The sequence below is a fragment of the Penaeus vannamei genome, chromosome 14, assembly GCF_042767895.1.
Source record: "Penaeus vannamei isolate JL-2024 chromosome 14, ASM4276789v1, whole genome shotgun sequence".
Taxonomy (NCBI): Eukaryota; Metazoa; Arthropoda; class Malacostraca; order Decapoda; family Penaeidae; genus Penaeus; species Penaeus vannamei.
This window is the reverse complement of record NC_091562.1, coordinates 5,837,440-5,844,939: the sequence shown is the minus strand read 5'-3', so window position 1 is coordinate 5,844,939 and position 7,500 is coordinate 5,837,440. Positions and strand designations below refer to the sequence as shown.

Genomic DNA, 7,500 nt, shown 5'->3' with positions numbered 1-7,500 from the left:
TCCTCTTCTTCTTCCTTCCTTCCTTCTCCTCCTCTATTCCCCGTCCCCCTCTTCCTCTTCTTCTTTTTCTTCCTCCCCCTCCTCCTCCTCTTCTTCTTCTTCTTCCCCCTTCTCCTCCTTCTCTTCTTCTTCCTCCCCCTCCTCCTCTTCTTCTTCTTCCTCCTCCTCCTCTTCCCCTCCTTCTCTTCTTCTTCCTCCTCCTCCTTTTCTTCTTCCTCCCCCTCCTCCTCTTCTTCCTCCCCCTCCTCCTCTTCTTCCTCCCCTCTTCTTCTTCTTCCTCCCCTCCTCCTCTTCTTCCTCCCCTCCTCCTCTTCTTCTTCCTCCCCCTCCTCCTCCACTTCTTCTTCTTCCTCCCCCTCCTCCTCTTCTTCTTCTTCTTCCCCCTTCTCCTCCTCCTCATCTTCTTCCTCCCCCCCCCCCCCCTCCCCTCCTTCTTCTTCTTCCCCCTCCTCCTCCTCCTCTTCTTCCTCCTCCGCTCCTCTTCTTCTTCCTCCCCCTCCTCCTCTTCCTCCTCCCCCTCCTCCTCTTCTTCCTCCCCTCTTCTTCTTCTTCCTCTCCCTCCTCCTCTGCTTCTTCCTCCCCCTCCCCCTCCTCCTCTGCTTCTTCTTCTTCCCCCTCCTCCTCTGCTTCTTCCCACTCCTCCTCCTCTTCTTCTTCTTCCTCCTCCTCCTCCTCCTCCTCCTCCCCCCCCTCATCTTCCTCTTCCTCCTTCCCTCCTCTTCTTCCTCCTCCGCTGCTCTTCTTCTTCCTCCTCCGCTGCTCTTCTTCTTCCTCCCCCTCCTCTTCTTCTTCCTCCCCCTCCTCCTCTTCTTCCTCCCCCTCCTCTTCTTCTTCCCCCCTCCTCCTCTTCTTCTTCCACCTCCTCCTCTTCTTCCACCTCCTCCTCTTCTTCCACCTCCTCCTCTTCTTCCACCTCCTCCTCTTCTTCCACCTCCTCCTCTTCTTCCACCTCCTCCTCTTCTTCCACCTCCTCCTCTTCTTCCACCTCCTCCTCTTCTTCCACCTCCTCCTCTTCTTCCTTCTCCTCCTCCTCTTCTTCCTCCCCCTCCTCTTCTTCTTCCTCCCCCCTCCTCGTCTTCTTCCTCCCCCTCCTCTTCTTCTTCCTCCCCCTCCTCCTCCTCTTCTTCTTCCTCCCCCTCCTCCTTCTCTTCTTCTTCTTCCTCCTCCGCTGCTCTTCTTCTTCCTCCCCCTCCTCTTCTTCTTCTTCTTCCTCACCCCTCCCCTCCTCCTCTTCCCACCTCCTCCCCGTACTCCCTCCCCCTCCCACTCCTCCTCCCCCTCCTCCACCTCCTCTACCTACTCCCCCTTCCCTCCCCTTCCTCCTCCACCTACTCCCCCCCTCAACTCCCCTCCCCCTCCCCCTCCACTCGGTCCAGCGGCCCTTGAGCGATGCTTCCGATTCGAGCGGCTACTCCGTCGCGATATTGTGTCAGCGGCGGTAAACTTTTGCTCGTCCTCTCGACCGCGTTTATCGACCAGCAAGTGGACGGCAATTTCCCGTCGTGTCGCGGAATATCAAGTTTATAACCTCCTCCGCTTTGTGTGTGTGTGTGTGTGTGTGTGTGTGTGTGTGTGTGTGTGTGTGTGTGTGTGTGTGTGTGTGTGTGTGTGTGTATGTGTGTGTGTGTGTGTGTGTGTGTGTGTGTGTGTGTGTGTGTGTGTGTGTGTGTGTGTGTGTGTGTGTGTGTGTGTGTGTGTGTGTATGTGTGTGTGTGTGTGTGTGTGTGTGTGTGTGTGTGTGTGTGTGTGTGTGTGTGTGTGTGTGTGTGTGTGTGTGTGTGTGTGTGTGTGTGCGTGTACGCATATATACCTAAATTTCTGTGTATGTTTACAAGTGTACGAGGGCCGCTCATTAATGATTTCCTCTGACCCACTTCCGCTTATCAAATGCATAAAGATACACTTCTCTGTCGCTCACGTGTTGATTTCCAGTCCTTAATTCATAACATATTTTCTGTTGCAACGGTGAAGGCACAGGAAGGTGCAAAAAGAACCAGTGATTATCGAGCAGTGATCAGGTTTTTATACTTGAATGGCCGCACACAAGAGACCTTCGATGAAATGAGAGCAACTAATGGGGAGGATGCCCCAATTGCCCCATCACATGACGCTGTTAAACATTGGCATCGCCAGGTCAGGTGTGGTCGGAGATCTGTGAAGCAGTTCCTATCCCAGGGCGACCCGTATCTGCGACTGTTGGGGACACCATCCATCAAGTGGGGACCATCACCCTATTACAGCTGACCAAAGATGTTAAAATTAGTGTTTGGTTAGTGGACGCAATCATTCATGACCATCTGCTTCGGCAAAGGCTGTCTGTTCGATGGGCTCCCAGGCTACTCACCTTCCAGACGCAGGAAAGAGTCCATTGTTCCAAGGCTCAATGGACTTTTTTGACATACTGCGCAGGGTGAAACCTGGATCCATCACTATGATCTAGAAACTAAGGCCAGGTCAAAACAATGGAAGCGCTTTGATTCGCCATTCCCCAAAACACACATTCACACTCTCGGCAGGCAAGGTCATGCTCACAGTCTTTTGGGACCAGCATGGAGTAGTGGTGATAGATTTCCTGGCCAAAGATACTACAATTACAGGAGCTTCCTAGACTTCGCTGCTTCAGAAACTGCAGGAAGCTATCAAACCCAAGTGGCACGGAATGTTGACCAAAGACGTCTGCCTCCTACAAGATAACGCCCCTGCTCACAACTCTCACATTGCCCAGATGGAAACGTGGTCGTGTGGCTCCGGCATACTTCCACGTCCTACTTATTCTCGTATCCTTGCACTATCTCACTTTCACCTCTTTCCGTCCGTGAAGTCGTTTTCGAAGGCAAAATGTTTCCATGATGATGAGGGACTGATTGCTGGTCACTTCATGGCTTCAAAGGCAACTTGCGGACTTCTATAAGTGGGGAATCCACAGCTGCATAAAACAATGGGACATGTATGTGACTCTTGACGGGATGTATGTAGGCTAATAACTGTACGACATTTCATTCCTGTACGTCCATGGGAGGTGGGTTAGGGGAAATCTTTAATGTGTATGTATGTATATATACAAATGTATATATGTATACATATAAACACACACACAAAACACCCACTCAATCTCACAGACTTTAGCATACACAAACAGACACAGACACGTAGCCTTGTCCCTTTATTCACCTCTCACTTTAAATCTATAATATGAATATATATTTAATCTCTCCCTGTGCCTCCCGAGCCCTCTATCCTTCTCCCTCTCACCCTTCATCGAATTCTCTCTGTTTCCCCCTTTCAGCGAGAGTGAGGGCCGCCTCGCCTGCAGCTTCTTAATGCACATTCAAGATTACAGCTTTGCTCTGCATTCACACCTTCGCGGCTCCTGGATGCATTTTTTATTAGTTTCCCCTCGCTCATCTCGAGATCGGAGAGAACAGTGAAAATAAATGTATTCACTCTTTCTTTCTTTCTTTTCATCTCTTTCTTCATTTTCCTCTCTCTCTCTTTTTTGCTGTCTCATTTTCTTTTTTTCTCTCTTTCTATGTCCTGTTCTTCTTTTTCTTTGTCTCTCTTCTCTCTCTCCTCCCCTCCCTCTCTCTCTCTTCTTTTCCTCTTTCTTTTTTTCCTGTCTCATTCTCTTTTTTTCATTCTCTCTCTCCTCCCCTCCCCCCCTCTCTCTCTTCTTTTACCCACCCCCCTCTTCCCACTTTCCTCACCCTCTCGTCTTTTTACCCTTTTCCTGCTTTATTGAGAGTTCAGGAGCCCGCGCCAATCCATACGTCGCTAAGGTATACGAGGGATTGTGGATCCATTTTAGATTAGCGCTTCCTTCGTCCTTCGCGAATGGGATGGGATGTTTTCGAGGAATGGAAGTTCTATATTATGATTTTAGCTTTTATTTATTTTCTGTTTTAAGTTTTGCGTTTAGAATAAGGAGTCTAGTAAAGGTATTTTTTCTTTTTCTTCTTCGTTTATAGATTTACTTTAAAAATGTGGAACCTGTATTCCGCCATTTTATTTTTTTTGGGAGTGCATCCCCGTACTCGGGAAATGTTCGTAAAATGGGAATCAAATCTACCAAAATTGTCCCGGTTCTGATCCATAGGACATACTGATACGAAATTGGCATCCGAGGTTTTCAGGTTGTGCGGGAATATTTCGAGGCCACAACGTCGGCTGCACTGGGGGGGGGGGGGGAGGAATTAAAAGGCTGAAAGGGATTTTAGTGATAAAAAAAGGGTGATCATGAAGGTATTGTTGATGATGCTGAAACTTGCAGTGATGATACTACCTCCGTACTTGTTGTAATAACAGTGTCTGTAATAATGATAATATTAACAACGAAGGGAATAGCGAACGTGATAATACAGATGACGATCGTGATAATAACCCAATAGAAAAACACAACTGTAATCCAGTTATCGTTACCGACCCCTCCAAAAAATGCCGAAAAATATCCAAGTCCAAAATCCACGGCAATAATACCTCAATAACTGCAAGCAATAATACCTTAATAACTGCAAGCGATTGTTTAACTGAGCCTCGCCTGGCCAGCAAATCACGTTAGCGACGCCCATGAGCAGGATCTGTCTTCGTTAGACGCGTCGAACAGACATGCGCACATCCAGGCTTAGTAACCTGAAAGGAAAAAGATATTTATAACCTCTTAACGCATGCGAATATAACCTCAAATATACATTTATTCGTTTTGAGATACATATTTACACATTTGTATCTAGAGAGTGAGAGAGAGACAGAGAGCGAGAGATAGAAAAAAAGAGAAAAAGAGAGATATGTATGCATGTCTATAAGTAGAAATATAAGCAAATAGATGAATAAAATTAATTACACACACAGGCATATACATATATGTGTATATAATATATATATATACATACATACATACATACATATATATATATATATATATATATACAGATACACATATGTATATACATATATATAGATTTACATATATCAAATACATATGTGTGTATGAATACATATGTCAATCTAAAAGAACTTATCATTTACAAATTTATCATGTTTTATTCTAATAATTTTTGCAATGAGATATCATACTAATGTGTTTTTTGTAAACCATGTTTATTTAAATGTAAATGTATTCTTACTGCAGTTACTGTACCATTAAATCTTGTGGGCAGCGTAGCATAACGGTCTTTAAGGCTCATGGGTGCGGGAATTAATTCATTCCTCTGTTAAGTGTGCGCCAAATATTATAACGGTCATAGAAACATTTTAACCGTTAATATTTTATTCAATAAACAAGCAATGAACAAATGGCATATCAATCTGTAAATCGTAGCAATTCGTAGCAATAACCATAAGTAATATTCTCAAATAATGGAATTCATATCTAAGGTTCAGTCTATATACCTTCCTTTTCCTACTAATTATGAATCAGTGACATTTTAATGAACATGATAAAATTAAACGTGAGACAGAATCGAGACCCTCACAACCAGTCTAACCGCGTTCTTTCTATGATTTTACCTAGGCCATAAGCCGATCATTTCCCTTCCTTTCCTCTTTACAATTTTCCTCTCTTACACTTCGCTCTAATGACTAATTCCATTCTCTATCTATTCACTGATAACCCCCGGTACTGTCACCTGCGACTTTTCCCGTTACTGTATCGACGGACCACTAAAAATAACGAAATAGCTAGCATTATTTTAGCCTGGCAACAAGCATTATGGCGTGCTGTTCTCGCCCGTTTCTCCACCATTTCTCCTCTCTCTGTCCACGTGGGGAAGGCAAGGATTCGCCTGAATATCATAAATTGATACAAAGGGATTTAACAACTACGTTAATAATCTTATCAAGCACTGTGATCCATAATATCAGGGTAAAACATGACAAAATACCAGCACTCAGCTTACCTGTCCACGTGGGGAAGGCAAGGATTCGTCTGGCGAAAAATCGTTAAAACAACGAGCTTATTGCTTTCCCCAAAATGAATTGTTAACATTTAAACAAACAAACCATTTGTAAATGAGTATTATAATTTACTCTATTTGTTATAACACTAAATTTTGCTATATTGATATGCCTTTAGATTTATGAAAATATGTAAACAAATGTTTCAGTGACGGGTATGCATCTTTGAAAATCAGAACCATCGCATCTTTTAAAATGTTGAATAAATAATGATCTCGACACACGCACACACCCATACACACACACACACACACACACACACACACACACACACACACACACACACACATATATATATATATATATATATATATATATATATATATATATATATAAAGACACAGTGTTACCTTTCTTCCCTTCAAAGACCGCTCAGTTGCAGTCTTCTCTTTTAACAGCGTTTGCGTAGATTTCGTTCTTTCACAGTCTCTGGCTCTATTTTGTTCGGCCGGGTAGAAGGCTCTCCTCTGGCTCAGGCTTCGGCAAATCGAACGCACTCTTCAATGCAGGAGGATCGAAAGCAAGGACCTTACAATACTCTTTTACACTCCCTGCACTTTTGTTCTTTGAGAAAAGGATTGAGAGACAATTAATACGTATTTTTTGTTGTCTGCACCTTCAATCCTTCCCACTTTTTTATCCCTATTCTCCTCCTATCCTTCCGTTCTTGCAGTATTGGGTATCGAAAGGTGCGTTCTCTTGCCCACGCAGGATTAACGGGTTGGGGAAAATTCGTGAAATCCTATTCCTGGCACTAAGGGTATTAGGAGCAGGGAAAGGAGGCTGGTCGTCTGTGTCATGAAATCCCTTTTGGTCTCACCTGGTTTGCTTGTCTTCCATCCGCTTTTGTTTTTTGTCTTTTATCATTATTCTTTTTATTGCCGTTACTATCGTCATCATTATTATCATTATGTTTTATCATTTTATTGTTATCATCATTATTTTGTTTTATCATTATTCTCGTTATTATTACTACCATTATTATTATTATTGTTGTTATTATTATTACTATCATCATCACCATCATAATCACCATCACCATCATCATCATCATAATCATTATCATCACCACCACCATCACCATCATCATTTTCATTATCCTTACCACCATAATTCCAAACCCACTTCTCATTTTCTGCGGCATTTTCCAGTCCCTCTTTCTATTAGCGAATGTTCCGCGGCCATCTTGAAGCCGCTCTTTTATTCCGAGATAAAAGCATGACAACAAAAAGGGACAAAGAACCGAATCAGCGACATGAGAGGACGTCTGTCATCTCCTTCCCAGAATAGTTATATTTGGGCAGATACTTCAAGTCCTCGGTTTTGTCAAGTGGAAAAGCTGCCTCCAACCCACGCAGCAGGCACTTACGGTCGAATTCTCTAGAGGTTTTCCTGCTAACATCGCCGTCTGCGAGTGATAGATCTCTGTTGATTTATCTCTTAACATCCTGTACGTCCGAAGTTAGGCTGGACAATAAACATTATGCTAGACAATAGTATTATGACAAGAGACTTCGAGACACAGTACTGCACGCTCACATTTCTGGGTTT

The 7,500-nt window shown here is 43.9% G+C and overlaps 1 protein-coding gene and 1 long non-coding RNA gene across 2 annotated transcripts in view; one reads left to right on the top strand and one right to left on the bottom strand.

Annotated features, from left to right (window-relative positions):
* Positions 1-4,629, bottom strand: part of LOC138864055 (uncharacterized) — a 25,670-nt gene extending 21,041 nt beyond the window's left edge. Inside the window, exon 1 of the long non-coding RNA XR_011399074.1 lies at positions 4,498-4,629. This is a non-coding gene — a long non-coding RNA (uncharacterized lncRNA). The remainder of the gene's footprint in view (positions 1-4,497) is intronic.
* The window catches only part of LOC138864005 (two pore potassium channel protein sup-9-like), a 525,912-nt gene that overhangs the window by 86,893 nt on the left and 431,519 nt on the right, over positions 1-7,500 (top strand). The window lies entirely within an intron of this gene.